The sequence below is a fragment of the Schistocerca nitens genome, chromosome 7, assembly GCF_023898315.1.
Source record: "Schistocerca nitens isolate TAMUIC-IGC-003100 chromosome 7, iqSchNite1.1, whole genome shotgun sequence".
Classification (NCBI taxonomy): domain Eukaryota; kingdom Metazoa; phylum Arthropoda; class Insecta; order Orthoptera; family Acrididae; genus Schistocerca; species Schistocerca nitens.
In genome coordinates, this window is record NC_064620.1 from 511,419,876 (window position 1) to 511,446,368 (window position 26,493).

Below are 26,493 nucleotides of genomic sequence, written 5' to 3' on the forward strand. Positions count from 1 at the left end.
ATATCTAAGTCCCCCGTGCGCCTTCCCTGATGCTGAGTTTACGTAATTGTCTCATTTCATATCTCTTCGTAGCAGGAACTTCCACCCTCACACCCCGTCCGCCCCCTCCTCCAAAACACTTTTACTGCGAGACGTGGTCAAGATATTCACTAGTTTTGTAATCAGGCACTACACGGTTAACCTCTTGTATATTTCGTTATACCAAGTGGAAAATTGGTATGTCTCTGCGATCGCGCAACGACAATACGTCCCCTTATACAACTGAATCGTCAACTGCTGATATTAACTGATAAATTGTTTATTTTTTGGAGCACAGACGTTATTACTTTTGCTTCTGTGTCACATTCGCTGTCCAGTACGACGTAATTTGTTCTACAAATTAAATATTCCTGCAGCGAATCACATTTTAGCGAAGGTACTCCGAATGATCACATCTTGATGACAGGTCAACGATGTTGTGGAGTGTAGAGCGCATTGCTATAGTCTAAAGAGAGAGAATCTATCTGTTCACCTGCACCTACTGCTTTCAAGACGTCGTGTGTGAGCAAAGCTCACGGGAGTAATACTTAAATCTTTTATATTTATAGTGCCTGACGAAATAAATGAAGTACCCAGAAGGAGTGAAGGAGAGGAAATCAAAGTTTCAAATTTCAGAGTATAGGTGACGTTATTTGAGACATTTCAGTATCGAGTCAGATTTACAACGAAATTGGCAGTATGAGCCCATTTATCAATAAAATTACGCACTCCCTCTGGCGTAGATGCACGCACTGGTTCTGTTGGAAAGGCTGTCACATACTTGTTTTTTTTTTTCCTTCCCTGAGGCAAGTTAGGCCGCTACTGTTGTAACTGGTGCTTGATATTCTTGATACTGGTACTGGGATGGACGTCCGAGCTGGTCCCAATTCGTCCTGTCTGGAACAGATCTGATTTCTGACGATTTTACTGGCCACAGGATTACTCCAACATCACCCAGATAGTTCATAGAGACAAAAAGTTGTGCCACGATACTGTCTCGTGAAATGTGCGTGACGTACTGCTGTGCCATCAGATTTGTGTGAATGACGACCAGCTGTAAGCTGATGTCATACCTGTTGGCTCCCCATACAGTCATCCCCTGGAGTAGCATCACAATGCTTCTCCAAATCACTGCATGAAAGGGAGCTCTTCCCAGATCTGCCACATTCGCCAACGATGGACATCTGAAGTAGTGTTGTCACTTCCCTGCACAGGTTCCTTACCCCTGCGGGGCCCAATCAGGACATTAACGACACTGTGGGTTTAGTTTGCTCTGTTCTCAAACTTCATAGCGGAGATGAGAGGGAGAACATCCCCTTGGCTGGAGAGGGGTATGTGACACAAGATTTGTAACTCTTGGCTCGAATGGTTATCCGAAGTAGCAGGTTATTACTCTCCCTTTAATCCATTTTTTGTTCGAAAAACCACATTTGCTTAGCGAGGTGTAGGGCCAAAACCCATTATCAGAATGTACTGTGCTTTCAATAATTGCTAGAAACGATCTATATCAGAGACGAATGCTTGACTCTGTCACTCCGTCAGCTAACTAACGGTCGCTTGAACTAATTAATCAACCATCAACAGTGTGAACTATTTCACTAGTAATCACAGGCCACTTTGCCCACCTACAAGAGGCCAATTCCAAGCAGTAACTTGTTCAGGTTACCTTCCATTAGAAACATTGGTGCACTCAGCGACTCTGATATGATTTACAAATTATAGAGGGCAGCAATCAGTCGTCCTTTTTTCAGGTTTTATTTAGCAAGTTCAGACTTCGGCTAGTGCGTAGCCATTATCAGTGCACTATTTTCCAGTCTCAATCGATGTCAGTTCCCGGTTGTTCGGGGGTCAGTCACAGACAATGGCTAAGCACTAGCCGAAATCTCGATTTGCCAAATAAAACCTGCAGAAAAGGACGACTGATTCCTGCGCTCTGCAATAAGTAAATACAGTAACGTGTTTTTGCTATTCTAATTCTTTGGGACGGATACAGGCTGTATCTGTTCAGCACTATTCCAATGAATATTATAAGACGCTACCGCAGGTACTACACTACTGGCCATTAAAATTGCTACACCAAGAAGAAATGCAGATAACAAACGGATATTCATTGGACAGATATATTATACTAGAACTGACATGTGCTTACATTTTCACGCAGTTTGCGTGCATAGATCATGAGAAATCAGTACCCAAAACAACCACCTCTGGCCGTAATAACGGCCTTGATACGCCTGGGCATTGAGTCAAACAGAGCTTGGATGGCGTGTACAGGTACAACGGCCCATGCAGCTTCAACACGATACCACAGTTCAAGAGTAGTGACTGGCGTATTGTGACGATCCAGTTGCTCGGCCACCATTGACCAGACATTTTCGATTGGTGACAGATCTGGAGAATGTGCTGGCCAGGGCAAAAGAAAAGAAAAAAAAAGAAAAAAACCTCTGAGCACTATGGGACTTAACTTCTTAGGTCATCAGTCCCCTAGGACTTAGACATACACATCACATCCATGCCCGAGGCAGGATACGAACCTGCGGCCGTAGCGGTCACGCGGTTCCAGACTGTAGCGCCTAGAACCACTCGGCCACTTTGCCGGCGCTGGCCAGGGCAGCAGTCGAACATTTTCTGTATCCAGAAAGGCCCGTACAGGACCTGCAACATGCGTTCATGCATTATCCTGCTGAAATGTAGGGTTTCGTAGGGATCGAATGAAGGGTGGAGCCACGGGTCGTAATAGATTTGAAATATGACGTCCACTGTTCAAAGTGCCGTCAATGCGAACAAGAGGGAGGTGACCGAGACGTGTAACCAATGGCACCCCATACCATCACGCCGGGTGATACGCAAGTATGACGATGACGAATACACGCTTCCCATGTGCGTTCACCACGATGTCACCAAACACGGATGCGACTATCATGATGCTGTAAACAGAACCTGGATTCATCCGAAAAATGACGTTCTGCCATTCGTGCACCCAGGTTCGTCGATGAGTACACCATCGCAGGCGCTCCTGGCTGTGATGCAGCGTCAAGGGCAACCGCAGCCATGGTCTCCGAGCTAATAGTCCATGCTGCTGCAAACAATGTCGAACTGTTCGTGGAGATGGTTGTTGTCTTGCAAACGTCCGCATCTGTTGACTCAGGGATCGAGACGTGGCTGCACGATCCGTTACAGCCATGCGCATAATATACCTGTCATTTCGACTGCTAGTGATACGAAGACGTTGGGATCCAGCACGGCGTTCCGTATTGCCCTCTTGAACCCACCGATTCCATATTCCGCTAACAGCCATTGGATCTCGACCAACGCGAGCAGCATTGTCGCAGATACGATAAACCGCAATCGCGATATGCTACAATCCGACCTTTATCAAAGTCGGAAACGTGATGGTACGCATTTCTCCTCCTTACACGAGGCATCACAACAACCTTTCACCAGGTAACACCGGTCAACTGCTGTTTGTGTATGAGAAATCGGTTGGAAACTTTCCTCGTGTCAGCACGTTGTAGGTGTCGCCACCGGCGCCAGCCTTTTGTGAATGATCTGAAAAGCTAATCATTTCCATATCACAGCAACGTCTCCCTGTCGGTTAAATTTCGCGTCTGTAGCACGTGATCTTCGTGGTGCAGCAATTTTAATGGCCAGTAGTGTATGTTTCCACTAGAGTCTGTCACAGCGTTGGCATAGCTGAAGTGTTTCCTGCTCCGTCAAGTGCTGCTGCTGAGCTTCACTACCTTTTTATAGTCGGTAATAAAATTGAATAACAACTCTGCTCACTGCTACATAATTCTTTTACATCGTTCTTAACTGACTTTGGTTGCACAAAGCCCTCTTCAGTTTTTGAAGTTGCTGAGCAACAGTCATACAATAGTTTTTAAATGAAAACATCGCCCTTTGACTGAATTGTTGTTTATTTAATTACGACTCAGGTTTCGGCCTTTTACGCCATTTTCAAGTGATTGAGTTTATGTCATTAACATATTCTGCAAGACATCAAGCCAATTTTGAGCTTGATTTTCTGCAATATATGTTAATAACATCATCTCCACCTCTATAGTCTGTTTCTTCCTTCGACCCTTCCCTCGACATGTGGTCACCTTAATGTTTAATTACCTCTCTAAATCTTACTCGAGAGTCTTCCATTAAGTGCGTTGGAAATTTTCCTGTTATTCCATTGACCTCGACCCTCGGCGCCGCTGGCGAGGTGTCAAGTTGTAAGTCCTCCACTATATATTTCTGAATGAAACTTAGCCCAGGTCTACCTCCCAGTCAACAAGATAAATCTACATATTAGAAAAATTATATACACACGAACTATTATCCAGGTTAAACTCGTTAGCTTTGGCTAAGCGTAACCTAATCTGAACTGAACTGTAACACGTCTGATTAAAATTTGTCTTTATATAAAATGCGCAATTGAAATAAAACAATTATATGGTCCTAATCAAAATTTCCAGTTATCTTGCGTCTTGACAACATAGTTGTAGATTTCTCGAGAGCACAACAGTAAACAGCAACCAGGCAGCGGCTAAGCTAAAACTCTATTTTCAAACAAAATCTCGCAACCATATTCAGACTGGTGCATACCATACGATGCAGTGTGGTAATGCGTAATGATAAATGTTCTTTAAACAGTGTGCTCGGGAGATTAACTATTCCCATAAAATGATATTCCAAGACGACGATTTTTGAATGAAGTATGTATTCAAAAAGGCAGGGTTCAATTTTGGGCGATTTTCAGGAATATCATTGGTCTGAAAAATATTGTGCTGAACAAAGAGGATGATGATTTCACAGCATCACTCCAGACACAGCCGCTTGTGTTGTGGTATTCATAGAAGCATATGAATGGAACGGTAATTCAAAAATGGTTCAAATGGTTCTAAGCACTATGTAACTTAACACCTGAGGTCATCAGTCCCCTGGAACTTAGAACTACACTCCTGGAAATGGAAAAAAGAACACATTGACACCGGTGTGTCAGACCCACCATACTTGCTCCGGACACTGCGAGAGGGCTGTATAAGCAATGATCACACGCACGGCACAGCGGACACACCAGGAACCGCGGTGTTGGCCGTCGAATGGCGCTAGAAGCGCAGCATTTGTGCACCGCTGCCGTCAGTGTCAGCCAGTTTGCCGTGGCATACGGAGCTCCATCGCAGTCTTTAACACTGGTAGCATGCCGCGACAGCGTGGACGTGAACCGTATGTGCAATTGACGGACTTTGAGCGAGGGCGTATAGTGGGCACGCGGGAGGCCGGGTGGACGTACCGCCGAATTGCTCAACACGTGGGGCGTGAGGTCTCCACAGTACATCGATGTTGTCGCCAGTGGTCGGCGGAAGGTGCACGTGCCCGTCGACCTGGGACCGGACCGTAGCGACGCACGGATGCACGCCAAGACCGTAGGATCCTACGCAGTGCCGTAGGGGACCGCACCGCCACTTCCCAGCAAATTAGGAACACTGTTGCTCCTGGGGTATCGGCGAGGACCATTCGCAACCGTCTCCATGAAGCTGGGCTAGGTCCCGCACACCGTTAGGCCGTCTTCCGCTCACGCCCCAACATCGTGCAGCCCGCCTCCAGTGGTGTCGCAACAGGCGTGAATGGAGGGACGAATGGAGACGTGTCGTCTTCAGCGATGAGAGTCGCTTCTGCCTTGGTGCCAATGATGGTCGTATGCGTGTTTGGCGCCGTGTAGGTGAGCGCCACAATCAGGACTGCATACGACCGAGGCACACAGGGCCAACACCCGGCATCATGGTGTGGGGAGCGATCTCCTACACTGGCCGTACACCACTGGTGATCGTCGGGGAACACTGAATAGTGCACGGTACATCCAAACCGTCATCGAACCCAGCGTTCTACCATTCCTAGACCGGCAAGGGAACTTGCTGTTCCAACAGGACAATGCACGTCCGCATGTATCCCGTGCCACCCAACGTGCTCTAGAAGGTGTAAGTCAACTACCCTGGCCAGCAAGATCTCCGGATCTGTCCCCCATTGAGCATGTTTGGGACTGGATGAAGCGTCGTCTCACGCGGTCTGCACGTCCAGCACGAACGCTGGTCCAACTGAGGCGCCAGGTGGAAATGGCATGGCAAGCCGGTACACAGGACTACATCCAGCATCTCTACGATCGTCTCCATGGGAGAATAGCAGCCTGCATTGCTGCGAAAGGTGGATATACACTGTACTAGTGCCGACATTGTGCATGCTCTGTTGCCTGTGTCTATGTACCTGTGGTTCTGTCAGTGTGATCATGTGATGTATCTGACCCCAGGAATGTGTCAATAAAGTTTCCCCTTCCTGGGACAATGAATTCACGGTGTTCTTATTTCAATTTCCAGGAGTGTAGATTGGCTGAAGGGCACATCGAAAATCAAAGGCACAAGGCCTAAGCAAGGAAATGAGGTACAGGAGTTCTTCTGGAGTTTTCACTTCTTTAGAAAAAAAAAATTGTCTTCAATATAAAGAGGCTGAAAGCCTTAGCTTAAATTTTTCTTATGGAACTCGACTGAAGGCCACACATTATTCAAGAACAGAGTTACAGCTTAAGGCCGAGACAAACATTTTCAGTGTTTAATCTAAATAGACTGAAAACTCGGCTGAAGGCCGCATATCAACGAATCAATTTAACGGCTTAAGGCCTAGGAAGAAGAGATTTCAATTTGAAAAGTCTTAAGGTCTTATCTAAAAATATATCGTGCAAAACTCGGCTGAAGGCCTCATACTAAAGAACTAAAGAACATACTTACGACTTAAGGCCAAGGCAAGGATTGTGAACTTGGAATTTAAGACAGATAAAACTCGGCTGAAGGCCACACACCATGCAGAAAACAATTTTACGGCTTAAGGCCTAAAGAAAAGAGCTTCTAAATTTCAAGTAAAATAGGCTAAAGCCTTTATCCTAAAATGCTTCACATAAAACTCGGCTGAAGGCCACATGCCAAGCAAGAAACAATTTTTTTTACGGCTTAAGGCTCAAGAAGAAAAGCCTTGCAATTTTCATTAATCTAACACGCGGCTGAAGGCCACACAGAGTAGTTAAGACTAAAAAGGAAATCACTACTTAAAACACAAGGAGCGGCACTCAGGAAGTTCCAAGGGTTGGCCTGGGAAGGTAACACAAACGCACGTTTAGGTGAGACAGGCAGCCAGACCGATAACGTCTTAATCGGAAGGCAACCCCACCGAAAGCCAGTCGACGAACCAACCAACAAGATCAGTTCTGCTCCACCCGACCAGCAAAGCGACAACAAGACATCAATAGCACAATGTTCTGGGTACTGGTGTCCAATGCAGCAAAGTCAGAATAATCGCCCAAAACTATCAACAATACCTCAGCTGTCGAACTACACGCCGTGCCATGCAACATCAACACGACAAGGAAAATACACTGCCAAAAACTACATTAACGACCAGGGCAGGTCACCGGAACGTCAACGGCCACAAGGCAGAAGATACCGCTGGTACACTTCATTAATGAAGGAATGAATTAAATTAAGTTAACCACCACACAGGAAAACGGCTGCAACTCTAGCCGACTTCAATGCACACACGTTGTTGCTTGCGGGAATCTCCCAGAAAGCGACAACCAAGATCAAACGAAGAGATTTGATAGCAGTTGAGGCTTGATAGTAGGTTAAATGGGCACTCAACTTTAGTGTCCAGGATCGGTGAGCGACGTACTTCGTAACCCTCGCAAGAAGCGCCTCACAACTCCAACCGCGCGTGTACGCCGCCAGCGGCTCCGGACTAACTACACACCCCGGACACTTCCTCACTGCTCTGCCCCAATCGACCGACTGCCACCCACAGCACACCCGGAAAATATATCCGCCACACCAAAAATAGTACGGCGATACTAGTATTGATACACTCTGCTGCTGCTGCCACTCACGGAGGAAAGACAGCAACGTTATGCCGGTAACCGAAGAAGAAATAAGACACCACTGGACTACAACCAGTGATAAAAAACAAGGCATGACGCGAGCCAGCCACGGCTCAGTAAAAACAGGGGAGTGCTAATCATTTTACAGTCGAAGCTCTTTCCCTGTCAGCATTTGCTTCCTAATGTGTAATAAGGAAATGTATTTCTTGAGAAAGGAAAGTTTTTTTTTTTACTACCCGTACAGGTGTCGGTGATGTTTCCCCATGTCTAGTGTTTTTTTTTATCTGTTGAACAGTGTAAAAATAATTTATGTATTATGATATTTACTCCATTTATAGATTACAGAATTTACATTATCATTAATATGGACAGAAATATTTACATGAAAACTAAACATATAGCTTATTATTACATGGTGGTGTACTCTAGTCAGTTTGTTATTTGCAGAACTGCTATTATCATTGGCTTTCAGCATGACATCTGCAATAAATAAGCGTTTATCAAGGTTTTGTAGCGTAATTTCTCAAATGTTAGGAGTAATATATCGATTTTTTTTCTATAGATTTACTGTCATTGTATTATGTTGTTTTGTAAACAAAAATTAGCAGTTTTACTCTTGAGTACAGTTTGTTAGGTTAGAGAACTATTTTTCGTAAAACGTGTTGTAATCCATGCTGATTGTGATTAGAGTTTCAGAAATGTTGGTTGGGGAGCTGGAGCAGATATAAATATGGGTACCTACGTTTTGCACATCTCGCGTTTTCGTGCTTCTACAGAGTGAATGAGTGGGACTTCCTAATGCACTGTTTGTGTGGGTTTATTCCGCCATCCTATTCTGAGCAGTAATTTTGATTTTTGTAGTCATAGTAATGTAATGTACTGTGCCAACGGCCTTGCCGCGGTGGTAACACCGATCCACGTCAGATCACCGAAGTTAAGCGCTGTCGGGCTGAGCTAGCACTTGGATGGGTGACCGTCCGGTCTGCCAAACGCTGTTGGCCCGTGGGGTGCACTCAGCCCTTGTGAGGCAAACTGAGGAGCTACTTGATAGAGAAGTAGCGGCTCCGGTCACGAAAACTGATGAGCGGTGTGCTGACCACGTACCCCTCCGTATACGCATCCATTAAGGCCACTGGGCTGAGAGGATGACACGGCGGCCGGTCGGTACCGTTGGGCCTTCCAAGGTCTCTTCCGACGGAGTTTGGTTTAGTTAAATTTAGTAATGTAATGTATATTGCCAATACTTATATTAATGTAAATTGTTGAACAGATAATAAAGAAAACCTACTGAAGATGGAGAAACTTCTCCAAACATGTATGCGTAGTAACACAAGAAAATTATGTTTGCTCAACGCAGAATCACATTCCTTATTACATAAAGAGAGTGCTCTTTGCTCAACGTTTAGATTTCCTTAATCTTTCCAGGATAAGTAGGGACCTCGAGAGGGAACACAGTGCACGAGAAGGTGAAGGCACCTGAGTAGGTGACATGAGTGGCTGGCAACTTAACAGCGGCCGCCGAATACTGGCAGCAGCCGATTGCCGGAAGACGGGGCGTGGCGGAATTCTGAGCCCTGTACCGGCCGTAATTCTAAAGAAACCCTGCTTTATCATTCTAGAGTCACGTAATGCATTTATTGCACGTGGAATTGCGTCACGTATTCTATAATCGTGCAGCAAGGAAATATGTATCGCTGAGCCAACATACTCCACGGCTTTTGTTTAAATTAAACACGCACAAGGCATGTGAGCCCTTAACGATCTGGAAGTCAGCGGAAGTCGGCGAGCTGAGAAGTGCGTCAGCAAAAGCAGTCAACTCTCCGACTACATAGATGAAGATTTATTTTTTTTCTCGTTGTGTTCAGTGGTTGCTTGTATGTGGGACAGAGCTACTAGATGACGAAATCATCATTCCATCATTCGAACAGCCAGTCCGCAGAGAAAGGTCTCGCTAAGAAGGAAAAGGTGGCTAAGCATGTCATCATGTCATCGTCATCACCACTAAATGTTACGCCTTGTTCACGTAGCCATAATCCTCTGCCTGTCCCGATCTTTACCATTTGGTTGTACTTACTGCACTTTATTACACTCAAAACGGCAAAGAGTCTTTTGCGCCTCTTCATTTCATGCCCAGTAAGTTTCCTTTTAAGAAAATGTTATGAAGCTGTTAAGATGAAATAGGTACCCAATTACAGGGTGTTTCAAAAATGACCGGTATATTTGAAACGGCAATAAAAACTAAACGAGCAGCGATAGAAATACACCGTTTGTTGCAATATGCTTGGGACAACAGTACATTTTCAGGCAGACAAACTTTCGAAATTACAGTAGTTACAATTTTCAACAACAGATGGCGCTGCGGTCTGGGAATCTCTATAGTACGATATTTTCCACATATCCACCATGCGTAGCAATAATATGGCGTAGTCTCTGAATGAAATTACCCGAAACCTTTGACAACGTGTCTGGCGGAATGGCTTCACATGCAGATGAGATGTACTGCTTCAGCTGTTCAATTGTTTCTGGATTCTGGCGGTACACCTGGTCTTTCAAGTGTCCCCACAGAAAGAAGTCACAGGGGTTCATGTCTGGCGAATAGGGAGGCCAATCCACGCCGCCTCCTGTATGTTTCGGATAGCCCAAAGCAATCACACGATCATCGAAATATTCATGCAGGAAATTAAAGACGTGGGCCGTGCGATGTGGCCGGGCACCATCTTGCATAAACCACGAGGTGTTCGCAGTGTCGTCTAAGGCAGTTTGTACCGCCACAAATTCACGAAGAATGTCCAGATAGCGTGATGCAGTAATCGTTTCGGATCTGAAAAATGGGCCAATGATTCCTTTGGAAGACATGGCGGCCCAGACCAGTACTTTTTGAGGATGCAGGGACGATGGGACTGCAACATGGGGCTTTTCGGTTCCCCATATGCGCCAGTTCTGTTTATTGACGAAGCCGTCCAGGTAAAAATAAGCTTCGTCAGTAAACCAAATGCTGCCCACATGCATATCGCCGTCATCAATCCTGTGCACTATATCGTTAGCGAATGTCTCTCGTGCAGCAATGATAGCGGCGCTGAAGGGTTGCCGCGTTTGAATTTTGTATGGATAGAGGTGTAAACTCTGGCGCATGAGACGATACGTGGACGTTGGTGTCATTTGGACCGCAGCTGCAACACGGCGAACGGAAACCCGAGGCCGCTGTTGGATCACCCGCTGCACTAGCTGCGCGTTGCTCTCTGTGGTTGCCGTACGCGGTCGCCCTACCTTTCCAGCACGTTCATCCGTCACGTTCCCAGTCCGTTGAAATTTTTCAAACAGATCCTTTATTGTATCGCTTTTCGGTCCTTTGGTTACATTAAACCTCCGTTGAAAACTTCGTCTTGTTGCAACAACACTGTGTTCTAGGCGGTGGAATTCCAACACCAGAAAAATCCTCTGTTCTAAGGAATAAACCATGTTGTCTACAGCACACTTGCACGTTGTGAACAGCACACGCTTACAGCAGAAAGACGACGTACTGAATGGCGCACCCACAGACTGCGTTGTCTTCTATATCTTTCACATCACTTGCAGCGCCATCTGTTGTTGAAAATTGTAACTACTGTAATTTCGAAAGTTTGTCCGCCTGAAAATGTACTGTTGTCCCAAGCATATTGCAACAAACGGTGTATTTCTATCGCTGCTCGTTTAGTTTTTATTGCCGTTTCAAATATACCGGTCATTTTTGAAACACCCTCTATATTTACGAGTAGTTCTTCCTCACTGCATCGTGTTAAACTGTGTACTCTCCTATTTAATTTTACTATTTCATAACTGACTTTCTCTCAACTCAGGATGTTTTGTGGCTCTTCTCTACATCCACATACCTACTGCTTCAGATTTAATCTTTTCCTGTTTTCCCAGAGTCCACTTCCACAAACATAGCTTAAAATGTTCTAAATAAATGTATTAAATTCCCTTTGTTATATGTATGTGGTTGGCTATTAATAAATTACTCACATCTGAAGGCATGTTCGGTTATTGGAATTATTCTTTTACTATTCATCATATTTCTCTTGTCATCCGTTATTGTAGTTCCCAAGTAGGAAATTTATTTACCTGCATAAGTTTTGTATTTCCTATCTTATTGTTTGCCCTACTTTTGTGTTCAAGTTACCTATCACAATTATTTTAGTCTTTTTTGTGTTTGTTTTCAATTTGTGGTTGACAAAGGCATCACACAAAATTTTTATTATTTGCTTCATGACTTTTCGAAAACTAGGAAGATTACTGTATCATGAACAAACAGAATAAAATACTTCTGCGCCGCTGCTGATCGGTTGTAATGTACTTAAATGAATATAGCGAGAGAGGACTGCCTTGTCTGACATCTTACTCTATCCTCTGTCTAATGTCACTGACGTATGCTTTCACACATTTTTGTGTGGACGGAAATTCAGTTTATTCGCTTTTAACTGGATAAAATTGAATAACAGTGTAGAGGCAAAAAATGTTGGCATGATGGATGAAAAATTATATGTTAGACACGTCCAGACAATTAGTGGTAGCCGTTAAGAGAAGCACTTTTGATAAAATGATGTACAGCCATTGTAGCAAATCATGATTATTCACAAATATTTAAAAGGTGAAAATCATAGCCTCTTAAAAGAATTGTTTACCTAATATTAACACTGTAAAATTTCAGTAATGTTGTACACCGAGTTAGTCCTACGGTGAAATGGTTAGAGTGTTAGCTTGTGACACAGGGAGTTGTGTGGCAACCAGGCTTCAGACGGACGACCGTTGATTTGCTACGCTGATCAGCTCGGATATACCTTTCAAGTAGGCATAGGCGAACACAGGATTTTTTCTCACAGCTGTCTACCAGACGATTCACAGACAGTTCACTCGACATTACTCCTAAAATGTTAGGCCGGCCGCTGTGATCGGGAGCTTCTAGACGCTTCAATCCGGAACCGCGCTGCTGCTACGGTCGCAGGTTCGAAACCTGCCTCGGCCATGGCTGTGTGTGATGTCCTTAGGTTAGTCAGGTGTAAGTAGTTCTAAGTACAGGGGACTGATGACCTCAGATGTTGAGTCCCATAGTGCTTAGAGCCATTTGAGTCCTAAAATGTTGACTTCATAGACTCATGAAGGACATCTGGCGGCAGAAATGTGTGTCCGATCATAAGTGCTCGGGGACCATCTTAATAAAATTCTCTTGCGTGTTGTGACCACGTCATCTACTTAAGCAAAATCTCCGTCTCCCTCTTCTCGGATTCTGCCTGGCTTCCTACTCTCTCTCTGGCCAAGGAACAGAGGGACGAAGTTAGTGTGACTCGCCCAAGAGCTGTTAATTAATGTTTCGCTATCGCGAACACTAAACGTTGGTTATCTTTCTTTGTGTGATCGTACTGGTTCTTTACGGTGCCTTTGGATTTCTTTGTAAGCCATATTTGGGTTGAGGGTTAGCGTAGATCCGCCCACAAGGGACTTAAGCTGGACTGCACAGTTATCGGTCTCCAAGATAACGCGATGTTAATCTTCCGAAATTTCAGCGGTTGACGAAGATACTACACAAGTAATGAACCGTTACACGCAGCTATCTAATCCAGTCTTAAAGCAAATCGTATTTCTCATCAGGTTATGTTTAATGACAAAACCAGGTCCTTCCGTCAAAGTAGGCAACATACTCTAGCAAACAGTAGCTTTTCATATTTGCCGCTCCTGACGGATTAGATCTGGTTTTCGGAACATGTGTAAGGAAATGATAATTAAATGGACACTCTAGCTGCAAACAGGCGTTGATGTACTTCATTGGGGAGATGGTGAAAATGTGTGCCCCGACCGGGACTCGAACCCGTGATCTCCTGCTTACGTGGCAGACGCTCTATCCAGCTGAGCCACCGAGGGCACAGAGGACAGTGCGCCTGCTGGGAATTATCCCTTGCACGCTCTCCGTGAGACCCACATTCCCAACATGTCCACACCACTACATTCGTATTGCGCCTAATAGATGTTTGCCCATCATATTCATTGCTCTCACGGGGAACGTACAAGGGATAAGTCCCTGCAGGCGCACTGTCCTGTATGCTCTCGGTGGCTCAGATGGATAGAGCGTTTGCCATGTAAGCAGGAGATCCCGGGTTCGAGTCCCGGTCGGGGCACACATTTTCAACATGTCCCAAATGAAGTACATCAACGCCTGTTTGCAGCTAGGTTGTCCATTTAATTATCATTTCATTTCTAGCAAAGCCGTATGGTCATCAACGGTAACTGTTCTTTCGGAAACAGATACTACCGTCATACATGTGTAAGACATTTAGCTTGGCTGTCTTTGAAACTGAACAAATTACGTTTACGTTCCATCATAAAGAACTCGTGACTGGAGTTAGTGTTGCACTGCGCTTTGTTGTACGTTACAATTCGGCAATGAGGTGTCCTCGGCCTCAGTGCACTGAAACACTAAACACGCAAGTGACTATATCAGTTCACCGCCAATGGCTGCAGATGAGGCTACTGAGTGTTCAGAGGCAAAGTTCACACTATTTATTACCGACTAATTTATAAGCAATACTTAACATTCATTCAGGAGGGATCCGACGTCAGGTACCATGTTTGACAAGCGTGACTTGAGCCAAGGTCCAAACGTGGTTGGTAGACACTTCCAATAAATTCTCCAAGTCTAATCGTGAAGTGATGACAGCGGTCATCAATGGCTGGTTGCAAACTGTTGTCCGCAGGCGTTCGTTGTAACTAAAAGACTGGGCGTCGGCTCTGGAAGTCGGCCCACCGGCTGTCTTTCCAGTGGACTCTGTTGGTCGGGCCCTTGCAGCCCACATAAATACCCGCCGGCTGGCATCGTACAGAGCAACAGTCTCTTTCCGCCAATGTGATGGGTGAAACAAAGTAGGATGACAAAGATCTCATACGTTATGGAGCACACCGAAACTACTATGGCCATACGCCGTAACACCTCTCAACGCCTGATGAGTAGGCAACCTAAATGACACTGCTGTACCTCTTGGAGCCTCAGTGTTCCATTGGATAAAGCAGACGGCATGAATCTCTTGCCCAACGTAAAGTCCCGAGCGACTGGAAAAAAGCGCAGGTGACGCCTGTATATAAGAAGGATAGAAGGACGGATCCTCAAAATTACAGACCAATATCCTTAACATCGGTTTGTTGCAGGATTCTCGAACATATTCTCAGTTCGAATATAATGAATTTCCTTGAGACAGAGAGGTTACTGTCCATGCATTAGCACGGCTTTAGGAAGCATCGCTCCTGCGAAACGCAACTCGCCCTTTTTTCACATGATATCTTGCGAACCATGGATGAAGGGTATCAAACGGATGCCATATTCCTTGACTTCCGGAGAGCGTTTGACTCGGTGCCCCACTGCAGACTCCTAACTAAGGTACGAGCATATGGGATTGGTTCCGAAGTATGTGAGTGGCTCGAAGACTTCTTAAGTAATAGAACCCAGTACGTTGTCCTCGATGGTGAGTGTTCATCGGAGGTGAGGGTATCATCTGGAGTGCCCCAGGGAAGTGTGGTAGGTCCGCTGTTGTTTTCTATCTACATAAATGATCTTTTGGATAGGGTGGATAGCAATGTGTGGCTGTTTGCTAATGATGCTGTGGTGTACGGGAAGGTGTCGTCGTTGAGTGACTGTAGGAGGATACAAGATGACTTGGACAGGATCTGTGATTGGTGTAAAGAATGGCAGCTAACTCTAAATATAGATAAATGTAAATTAATGCAGATGAATAGGAAAAAGAATCCCGTAATGTTTGAATACTACATTAGCAGTATAGCCCCTGACACAGTCACATCGATTAAATATTTGGGCGTAACATTGCAGAGCGATATGAAGTAGGACAAGCATGTAATGGCAGTTGTGGGGAAGGCGGATAGTCGTCTTCGGTTCGTTGGTATAATTTTGGGAAGATGTGGTTCATCTGTAAAGGAGACCGCTTATAAAACACTAATACGAGCTATTCTTGAGTACTGCTCGAGCGTTTGGGATCCCTATCAGGTCAGATTGAGGGAGGACATAGAAGCAATTCAGAGGCGGGCTGCTAGATTGGTTACTGGTAGGTTTGATCATCACGCGAGTGTTACGGAAATGCTTCAGGAACTCGGGTGGGAGTCTCTGGAGGAAAGGAGGCGTTCTTTTGGTGAATCGCTACTGAGGAAATTTAGAGAATCAGCATTTGAGGCTGACTGCAGTACAATTTTACTGCCGCCAACTTATATTTCGCGGAAAGACCACAAAGATAAGATAAGAGATATTAGGGCTCGTATAGAGGCATATAGGTAGTCATTCTTCCCTCGTTTTGTTTGGGAGTGGAACAGGGAGATAAGACGCTAGTTGTGGTAGGAGGTAGCCTCCTCCACGCACCGTATGGTGGATTGCGGAGTATGTATGTAGATGTAGATGTAGATGATGTGGTAAACCGGTCCCGGTACTGCAATTTTGTAGGTAACCTACCTCATGGATTTACATGTAGAGAAGAGACAGCCTGATAATGAAGATGTAGCCCGTCATCTTTGTGAAGGATTGTTCCCAAATGACGAGAAATGGAACGTGTGGGTAATGTGCGTGATGGAAATGTGCAATCTTTGGGAACACAGTACTGGAGAGGAAAAGGATATCTGCGTCTGAGACTGTAGTAAACAGATTAGATGGAGTTGTTCAAACGGCTCTGTCACTACCAAAATAGGTGGACATCTAGAGTGTTACTGGATCTCCAGAAAGCTAGGCTTCCATCCTCGTGCAACAACACTTTCTTTCTCGTTATGTCACCAATAAGGAGCCCCTTGGGTGAGAGTCCGCAAAAGGCCAAAGGGTGCAAAATAAAATATTCGTGGGGAAGCAGTAAGGCCATTGCAGGGGAAGAATATAGGGCTTCTTTAAATCTCAGCAACAAGAACACATTCGGATCAGCTACGGAAGTGTGCGGAAAGCTTGATCTACTTGTGATTGCGGTCCTTGTCCGCCGATGTTTTCGTGTTGATTGACTCAATTACCATAAGCCGGCAAGGAAACTAATCCATTACATCTTGTCGTACAGGAATTCCTTTAGACAATAATTCTGCGACTTTCAAGGAACCCCTTGCGTGCGAGGTTGCAAGTTCAATCATTAGTAAGACTCATATAAAGTGTTTTCTTAACAATTATGACAGGAAACATATTAGCTGCTAATGACACACCATGTACATCAGGTAGGTGACAGAAAATGAGTGTCCGGGAGGTGCAGAGATCAAACTTCTATGGGGTACAGGTATTAAATTTCACAAAACAAAAATCGTCGACATTTAAGAAATGTTCAAAACAAACCATTGACTTGCACTGTGAACACAGAAAGGAGAATGGTACCTCATAGTGATCACAAAGGTCGGTCCGCACCATCAAGACTGAAGACGAAATCCACTATTAAAGACTGCATATAAAATCATATTGATGTAATGGGGTGATGAGAACACATGGAATGTGATTTCATGTAACCGAATGCGAAACAGACTGTCGTGGAGCTTGTGGTAGAACTGGATATCCTCTAAGGTGTACCAGCAGATAGTGCGATATGTTTTATAGACATGGAAAAACTAGCATCCAGGGCCCGAACTTTTCCATTGGTTCCGGGTGGTATGAACTGCAATGTCACACACTTTTCGGAGGGATAGTTTACTCTAAATGAGTATGATTTGTATACACTGATTGGGAATAAAGGAAAAGCAAATTATTTTGACCAGCTATTGCTCAAAATCAGTGCTCATGCCGTAGTTGTAGTTCTCTTGCGCACATGTTATCCACTCATGCTTGCGGTGACGGAAGTATTCCCTACAGCTCTTGTAAGTTCACTGCACACTAGGAAGAATGGTAGAGGACAGAGTACCTCCAACTTCTCGCAGCACAATAAATAACTTTCCAGCCAGTTTACCATCCAGATTAACAGTCCCTATACTTGTATATGTATGCGTTAAGGCATTGATGTTAGTTGATCTTGGCACAACTATATTGGGACTTCTAATTTCCAGGGTCCCTTTCATATGCATTTCCTCTTCTAATCCCGATTGGTCGAAGTTGAAAACAAATTCCTAACTGAAAGACGGGATAGGTTTGTTTATCTCACTTACAAATTTTCGGGCTGCTTCCGCAGTTTCCTCTGCATCATCAAGTTGAAGCTTTGTTTGAAATTTCCTTACCTTACGTCTTCCAATTCAGTAGCGCTGTTTGAAGTTACGCAACCATCTACTTTGAAATTACGCAACCATCCAATGCTTGCCATGAAATCGCTGTTACCTATGCTGCGCGCGGTTTGATGTGTGTATCGTAGTAGGTCAGTATCATCCACATTCTGTAATTTGTATCGAGCGTCAATGAAACGCGCAAACACCAGTTTTTATAGCAAGTGCTCTCTGTCCTCCCTTGAATATCCGTAGTTTTTCTTATTCGCTATAGTGTCATATTACTGACTTACTCGAAATCAGTTCATAATTGTTCTTTACTGTGCTGCGAATATCTTCCATGTAGGTAATTATGTTCAGTACCCCCTCCTTGGACAAGGATTGTCCTTGACTACATTTCAGTGGAGACGAGATTTGTGTCTCCCTGTCCGACATGGATGATGAACTACATGACTCGACATCTGGTTCAGTATCATTTACCCTTGTTACGTTCGTATCGTCATCATTGTACTCCTCATGTACGTTGTCCGCACAGGCGAACGTGTTACGACACCACACATTCCACTGACTCATCTTGCAAAAACGCTAATATTCTATCTTCCACTTCTTTCTCAGTGTGATAAATCCCTTAGGTTCCTTTCTAAAGAAATTTCAACTTCGGAAACTTCTGTTTTGATATAATTCAGTGATTGTTTTGTTTATCGTTGCCATTAGTCTGATTTTGCCTCAACACCACTAGCACTGATTCACTGTCGACTAAGCAGTTCCTCTACGCTCCGTAGCCTCATGCTGTGCTCTCCATTGGATAATTCCAGCCCCGCACCCTGTTGCCATTATCAGCGAATATTGTGATTGCGTAGTAGACCAAATGTGGTGCGTCGGATGCCGTAAAATATCATTGGCCTTTTGCGAGCTCGCACTCAAGGGGTTACTTATTAGCGACATAACCCGAAGGAAAGTTTTGTTGTTCACACGAGGATGGAAGCCTAGCTTTGTGGAGATCCAGTAACTCTCCTCTCTGAATGGGATAGCAGATACAGCGCAAGCTGGTACAATATACTTTGGGTTTTTTTTTTTTTTTTTTTTTTTGGTTGGATGAGTGCACCTGGATAGAAATAACTGGACAAAGTTCTGTTTTTGAATGTACCCTGTCAACCGTTCAATCTCTTTACCTACTGGAATAGATGCCTACGTACACGTAAACAGTAGCGTGTAAATATTGAAACCAAACAAAAATTAACTAAGAGCCACTCGGAAGTGTATGCTTTCGAATGTCGTGCAAAGTTCCGGATTTATATCCAGTCAAACATTACTGAGCACTGATGCTGCGATAAAGGGCGCTACGTCCATAAAAAACTCAAGGGTCTCATCAAAATCATGTATTTTTTCTATGTGATAGGCATTCGGTGACATTGGCATACATTCTTCAACCCTTGAAGAGTGATAGAAGTTTCGGGCAATGAGGAGCGTTGGGTCCCGTATTTGTTATATGAGAGAAATACATGTTACTTTAAAATCCATATTTCATCAAGTTATTTATTTAGTTCTTTTAGTTAAATTATGCAGTGTTTCCTACATCTCTTTAACCATAACAACTCCGAATAATTAGGTTCGTGGTCCTTGTATAAAGAGAGAAAGCAGAATTCAGTTGATAGTTTCTCATTATACTTTTTGTTTTATAATTACGTTATTCGTCCCATCGTACACATATGTGTGTTGTTCATTCTAAGACATATTAGATGCATCTTGCGACCTTAAGTAATACATAGTACATTAGACGATCATTTCCACTTCTTAATTACTCATTTCATTAGAATATAATCAAGACAAAAATTTGAAATTTCCTTGATACAAATCATGATAGTGCACTTCTTATCAAATTTAGTATTTTATCCATCCTCAGCAACTGTAGTTGTATGTAACGATTTAATAAGCAACAAGTCACATAAAAGACATTTAAGTTCTTTACCGGTTTCAGTCAGTTAATGCCCTTTTTCAGAAGGTTATACCTATCGCATTATTTGCGAATGTCAACAGTAAGAGGCATACAGAAAAATGCTGTGGTTATGTGGTTCATAGGCGGCCGGTGTGGCATAGCGGTTCTAGGCGCTTCAGTCTGGAACCACGCGACCGCTACGGTCGCAGGTTCGAATCCTGCCTCGGGCATGGATGTGTGTGATTTCCTTAGGTTAGTTAGGTTTAATTAGTTCTAAGTTCTAGGGGACTGATGACCTCAGATGTTAAGTCCCATAGTGCTCAGAGCCATTTGAACCATTTTTATGTGGTTATAGCGTCTGTACAAAAATTGTATAAAGAAGCGAAACCACAAGTGCTGATAATTGCCAGAATAGTAGCTAATCAGCTAATTAGTTCCTGAAATTTGAGAATTCCTAAGCCATAAATCTTATATTGATGAGATTTAGACTAAGACATGACACGTAGCACAAGGTATTCATTCAGAAATCATATGTCAGTAAGAGTCAAGCCTTTCTTTCCGGTCTGTCAAAGAAAACACATTTCCAGCGGAAACAGGCAGTGGAATGACACGCAAGGGAAGCATCTGTCCTTATGTGAAAGGTGCTGACACGACTTTAAAATTTACTACTATTTGAAAGTGTTTAAAATGGTTCAATGATATTCTAAACTGATTACTATCCTTCGTTGTCATAGTTAAGGAAAACTGCTTCGATTCGAAGCACTTTACACCACCAAAATCTTTCAGAATGTGAAATATGTCAAAACACCGAAGTTTGATCCCTGTGCTTTCAAGCTCACGTCGTTGATCAGTACATCGTTGAACAGGAGGCAGCGGAAGAAGTTAGAGAAATTTTAATAAATTTTTATCCTGCAACTGTTTTTGGCTGTCATCCTTTATCGTGAAGAATTTCAACAGTTGCTGTTGCAGCCATGTTTAAAATCTTGAAGTTAGAGAAGTTAGACAAGCAAGAGCACAGAGCGCAGCTTGGAGGGGAGGGGCCGTATGTCCGCCTCCTGCACTTACTGAATGCAAAGTTCACTCGCCTTAAAAGCCGTCTTGATGAAGCGAACAGAGCGGGACGCCTCAGTGTACAGCCTTTGTTATGGAAGACATTGTCAATAACATAAGTTACGTGCATTCACATTTTCTGGATTGTCACGAATCATTTTAGCTCATTTATCGCAGAGGAGAGCAAAGAACGATAGTAAAACTGTTATTAAAAGCACCTAACGAATTTTGTGAAATTTTGTAATAGTCTGCTATCGAACCCATACTGCTTTCATGGTCCTCCAACGTCGAAAAACAACAGTAGTGAAAACATTGTTTACTGATTGGCAATTCTAAACTTGAAAACAAAGGTTTCCTATCAAAGTATACACATTGGGATACTTTGTGATTTTGTTGACTTATTTGATTTTATTCCATTGAACCTAAGCGTTTGACTGGCATTCTTATGGGCCGTGTCCTTACATACCGACTTTTCATGAAAATAAATTTGTATTTATAGCAACAGGAATTTACTAACAAGTCTGTCTCAGAAGAAAAAAAGGGGAGAATGGAAGATTAGAGCTTAGCGTCCCGTCGGCCAACAGCCCGTCACAGACGGAGCACTAGCTTACAGCGGGGAAGGAACTCGGCCGTGTCCTTCTGAAACGAATTTACCTTACGTGATGGGGATCGACTTAGCTCCATTCATTCGTTAACAATTTCATCAGATTATGAGTCCGAGCGGGTATAAATCTGTAGTTGTTCCAGAATACTCATTGTGGTTCCTATGGGTACGCGATGGAGTATTTTCAATGCATTTCCCATTCGTTCTGCTTTGTCTTTATAGTTGTGTAAGAACATGTGAAATGTTGACGGATTACTTTTACAATGTCGAGTGTGTTCTCTGAACCTAATTGTGAAGCTCCTACCAGTTTGTCCACTGCAAAAATGAGATTTTATAATTCCTGAATTAGAGGAGATCGGGATTTTCGTTTTTCTTTAATCTATTTTGGCTTTAAAGTTTCATTTGTAGGAAGAACCGTTTTCAGTTTCATCATTTATATTGATTATTGAGTTTTCCTGAAATTTAGTAGATGTGTCGTGTTGTGATGTGAGTAGGGTCTGTGATTTTATCCTCTCATCAGAGTTATTTCTGTATTTATATTTTGCGTGTTTGGTTGTGTGCATTGATAGTATAATCTGAGTACTAACACGGGGGTAAAAGCAATCTTTTGTGCTATCTGACTTAATGTTGTTACTTCTTTCTGTACTGCGTCAGTGTCACGTGGTAAATTTGTAATTCGGTTGCTCATTGATTTAAAGAATGTAAGATTATATGAATTTCTATGACAAGAGTGACTGGTAATAGTAATGTTTTACGTGATACGTTTCCTAAACACGTGAAACCTATGATAGTTGGTATTATTGCTTATTGTTGTTGTGGTCCTGTGGTCCTGAGACTGGTTTGATGCAGCTCTCCATGCTACTCTATCCTGTGCAAGCTTCTTCATCTCCCAGTACCTACTGCTACCTACATCCTTCTGAATCTGCTTAGTGTATTCATCTCTTGGTCTCCCTCTACGATTTTTACCCTCCACGCTGTCCTCCAATGCTAAATTTGTGATCCCTTGATGCCTCAAAACATGTCCTACCAACCGATCCCTTCTTCTAGTCAAGCTATTGTCAAGTCCAAAAGTCTATCCAGTTCTTTTTTTTATATAGGGTGGTTATAATTAAGCTTTCGTTACTTCAGCCAATGTAGACGGCAAACTATTTACCGTATGGGTGCTCAAATTTATGAGAACGACTTTCAGACTGGCGTTGCAGGATTTGCGTTGTTAGTAGTATTAGTGTCATGACTTCCCAACGTGGGAGGAACCCAGCGACCAAGGACATGCACCGTGAACGGCACACGTTACTGCAGTCTGCTTCGTCAACATGTAATCCCTGCTCTACGGGAGAGAGGTGCTTTGTACTGAGCTGTTTTGATGTAAGATGGAGTTCCGTTTCACGTTGCTCGGGATGTCAGTCTGTCACTCCGTAACACACCTGGAAATAACAAAATCATTGGTCGATCGTTCCAAACTGCGTGGCTACCAGGATCACCAGATTTGATCCTGTACGATTATTGGCTTTGGATTTATATGAAGGACAGGAGTTATAAAGAGGACACTCACACACTTTGGAGGTTCCAGATGAACTTCTCGAGGGGCGGTAGCGAATATCCCACGTGGGATGTTTCGGGCCGCAGTTGAGCAGTCTCTATCGCAGTGCAAGGCTCTGGTGGATACAGATGGTTGTCACAACGAGCAACTTTTGCAACCTGTAACGTATTCATAATATGCAATTAAGAAATGTGTGTCTTTCAATGGCTTCTCCATTACTTCTCTTCCATGTGTCCTTAAAAATGTATCCACAAAGTTTCCTAGATCTACGATCACAAGTAGCGAAAGTTTAGTGAACGTATGACCAGCCTGTGCCTTTATTATTTTAGTATGTAAGCTGCTTAATTTTTGGTGGGTCATTTGTATGTCCTGTCAAATGAACATAGTGGGAAAAAATTAGGACCATACTTAAATTTGTAACAAACTACAACAGCCTACCCGATGGGAGGGCCTAGCCACAATACATTTCATTTCATTTCAGCAAAACATTCCAGGACGCTATAATGTGACATCCAAAATGCAAAGTAAATAATTACTAACACAGCCGTAATCACTAACGTTATAAATTTATACAAACAATTTTACTGTTATTAATATTGCAGGAAAGCTTCAAAATGTCTTAACAGCCGAAGTGACTCTCGTCGTAAGTAAATAGCAAACTAATAAATGTAGCGTGTAGCACGAATCGCTTATCTAAGCGCGAGAAGGTTTAAAAGACGATTAACAACGTTCAGAGGCAGTTACTACAAGAGAGGTGTTGTTCGTTACTGAGAATTTGCTTTTGAATTTCCGATATAGTATCGCCGAAGAAAACGGAGAAGTAGTAGCTTCATCGACAATCGTTCTTCCCCTCGCTATTCATGAATGAAACTAGGAAGGGAAGAAATTGTAGTGCCTCCAAAAAAAAAAAAAAAAAAAAAAAAAAAAAAAAAAAAAAAAAAAAGTTGAAATGTGTGTGAAATCTTATGGGACTTAACTGCTAAGGTCATCTGTCCCTAAGCTTACACACTACTTAACCTAAATTGTCCTAAGGACAAACACACTCACCCAAGCCCGAGGAAGGACTCGAACCTCCGCCGGGACCAGCCGCACTGTCCATGACTGCAGCGCCTCAGACAGCTCGGCTCATCCCGCGCGGCTTAGTGCCTCCGGAAGTACCGACTGCCACACATCGTTAAGTAGCTTGCTGAGTAAAGAAGTAGATGAAGGTGCGTATTTATCATCTCGGTGAGGCCGTAGCTATCCTTTTGTAGCAACTTGGAACGAGATAAATATTTAAGTGAGGAACTGACAGAAATTTATAGTTCTTCACTGAAAGTGAGTGGGGTACACAGTCGTTGGCACATTAGATTCGCATTCGGGAAGACAAGGGATCAAATCGGTGTCCTGCAGTCCTGATTCAGGTTTTCTGCGATATCCCTAAAACGTTTAAGACAAATGCAGGTATGGTTCCCCTGAAAAGGCACGCTCATTTCCTTTCCCATCCTTCCACAGTCCAAGCTTGTGCTCCGTTTCTAATGAAACCGTTATCGACGGGACGTTAGACCCTAATCTTCCTTCCTTCTTCTTTTCTGAAATTCAGTGACACGGCATCATACCCCAGCATTGTTCGCTATACTTATCAAAACAGGCATTGTGCCTTAATTACATTAAATCTAAATTGGAGTGAAAATCACATGTCTTTCGCAAGCCAGCAGCTTACGATATAATTGTTCCAGCAGATTCAAGCCATCCGCGATCGCAGAAAAAGAGCATTTCTTAATTCAGTGTTTCACAGACTCGTTAGGTTTCACTTAGGTGAGGAGAATAAGAATAGAGAAGATGACACCATTATTCAGACAGGCAAGGCAAATGGCTACAGGGAAGGTGATATTAGGAAGATGAGTGAAAATGTGTTTAGAAGACAGAAAAAAATCCTTTTTGTAGGTGTCAACAAGAAATATATACACTGAAGCACCAGAAAAACTCGTATAGGCATGACTATTCAAATAAAGAGATATGTAAATAGGCGGGATACAGCCTTGCTTTCGGCAACGCCTATATAAGACAAGTGCCTTTCGTAGTTGTTAGATTGGTTACTGCTGGTACAATCGCAGGATATCAAGATCCAGCCGAGGTTGAACGAGGTGTAATAGTCGGCGCACGAGCAATGGAACACAGCATCTCTAAGGTAGCGATAAAGTGGGGATTTCCCTATACGTCCATTTCACGAGTGTACCGTGAATATTAGGGACCCGCTAAAATGTCAAACCTCCGACATCGCTGTTGCCGGAAAAAGATCCTGCAAGACCGGGACCAACGACGACTGAAGAGAATCGTTCAAACGTGACAAAAGTACAACCCTATCGCTTAACGTGAAAAAAGTACAACACTTCCGAAAATTGATGCAGATTTCCTTCCTGGGCCATCAACAAGCGCCAGCGTGTGAAGCATTCAACGAAACATCATCGATATGGGCTTTCAGAGCCGAAGGCCCACTCGTGTACCATTGATGACAGCGCAACACAAAGCTTTATGGCTCGTCTGGGACCATCAGCACAGACACTGTCATGTTGATGACTGGAATCATGTTGCCTCGTCAGACGAGTCTTATTTCAAATTGTATCGAGCGGATGGACGAGTACGGGAATGGAGACAAACACATGAATCAATCGACCCTGCATGTCAGCAGGGGACTGCTCAAGCTGCTGGACTCTTTAATGCTGTGGGGCGTGTGCAGAAGGAGTAATATGGGACCCCTGATGCGTCTAGATACATCTGTGACAGATGTCACGTAGGTAGACAGCCTGTCTGATCACCTGCATCCACTAATGTCCATTGTGCATTCCGACGGACTTGGGCAATTCTAACAGGACAATGTGACACCCCACATGTCCGTAATTGCTACAGAGTGACTCCAGAAACACTCTTCTGAGTTTAAACACTTCCGCTGGCCACCAAACTCCCTAGACATGAATATTATTGAGCATATCTGGGATGCCTTGCAACGTGCTATTCAGAAAAGATCTCCACTCCGTCGTACTCTTTATGGATTTACGGACAGCTCTGCAGGATTCAGTTCCCTCCGGCACTACTTCAGACATCAGTCGAGTTCATGCCACGTCGTGTTGCGGTGATTCTGCGCGCTCGCGAAGGCTCTACACGATATTAGGCGGAAGTACCAGTTTATTTGGCTCTTCAGTGTTTATCTCTGCCGCATTATGTCTCGTTATCTGAAAAAGTTGCTAATTCTTTCAGAAAACATATGATACATGTAGGTTTTGCAG

General features: G+C 43.6%; 1 protein-coding gene and 1 non-coding gene across 2 annotated transcripts in view; one reads left to right on the forward strand and one right to left on the reverse strand.

Annotated features, from left to right (window-relative positions):
- Positions 1 to 26,493, forward strand: part of LOC126195287 (uncharacterized) — a 710,394-nt gene that overhangs the window by 621,231 nt on the left and 62,670 nt on the right. The window lies entirely within an intron of this gene.
- Positions 13,743 to 13,817, reverse strand: Trnat-cgu (transfer RNA threonine (anticodon CGU)). The gene has a single exon. It is a non-coding gene; the product is annotated as a tRNA-Thr (tRNA).